Source organism: Bison bison, unplaced genomic scaffold (genome assembly GCF_000754665.1).
Source record: "Bison bison bison isolate TAMUID 2011002044 unplaced genomic scaffold, Bison_UMD1.0 scf7180017859065, whole genome shotgun sequence".
Classification (NCBI taxonomy): domain Eukaryota; kingdom Metazoa; phylum Chordata; class Mammalia; order Artiodactyla; family Bovidae; genus Bison; species Bison bison.
This window is the reverse complement of record NW_011489637.1, coordinates 1,501-2,707: the sequence shown is the minus strand read 5'-3', so window position 1 is coordinate 2,707 and position 1,207 is coordinate 1,501.

Sequence of the window (1,207 nt, the reverse complement as noted above, 5' to 3'; positions counted from 1 at the left end):
AGAATTGAAAGAGACACATGTACCCCAGTGTTCATCGCAGCACTGTTTATAATAGCCAGGACATGGAAGCAACCTAGATGTCCATCAGCAGATGAATGGATAAGAAAGCTGTGGTACATATACACAATGGAGTATTACTCAGCCATTAAAAAGAATACATGTGAATCAGTCCTAATGAGGTGGATGAAACCGGAGCCTATTATACAGAGTGAAGTAAACCAGAAAGAAAAACACCAATACAGTATACTGACACATATATATGGAATTTAGAAAGATGGTAACGATAACCCTGTATGCGAGACAGCAAAAGAGTCACAGATGTAAAGAACAGTCTTTTGGACTCTGTGGGAGAGGGAAAGGGTGGGACAATTTGGGGGAATGGCACTGAAATACGTATAATATCGTATAAGAAACGAATTGCCAGTCCAGGTTCAATACAGGATGCTCGGGGCTGGTGCACTGGGATGACCCAGAGGGATGGTAAGGGGAGGGAGGTAGGAGGGGGTTTCAGGATGGGGAACACGTGTATGCCCATGGCGGATTCATCTTGATGTGTGGCAGAACCAGTACAATATAGTAAAGTAATTAGCCTCCAATTAAAATAAATAAATTTAAATAAATAAATAAAATAAAACCTCAAAAAAAAAAAAAGATTTGTATAGAAATCACTATGATATGGTTTCCCTGGTCGCTCAGTGATAAAGAATCAGCCTGCCAATGCTGAGACACAGAAGACACAGATTCCATCCTTGATCTGGGAAAATCCCACATGCTATGGAGCTATTGAGCTCCTGTACCACAATGATTGAGCCTGTCCTCTAGAGCCTGGGAGCCGCAACCACTGAGCCCTCATGCCACAACTGCTGAAGCCTGTGTGCCCTAGAGCCCATGTGCCACAACAAGAGACGCATGTTCATTGCAACAGCAGAGTAGCCCTCCTCAATGCAACTAGAGAAAAGCCCGTGCAGTAACAATGTCTTAGCACATTCAAAAAAGGAGAAAGAAATCACTGTGAATGTATCTACTAAGTGCTTTATAAATATGAACTCATTTTATCTCAATCTCAACACTAGGGAATAGTTATCGGTATCAGTCCCATTTTACAGATAAAGAAGCTGAAACACAGATCCATTAACAAATTGCCCAAGGCCAACACAGCCAGCAAGTGGAAGAGCTAGGATTCACATCCAGGTAGTCTGTAAATACA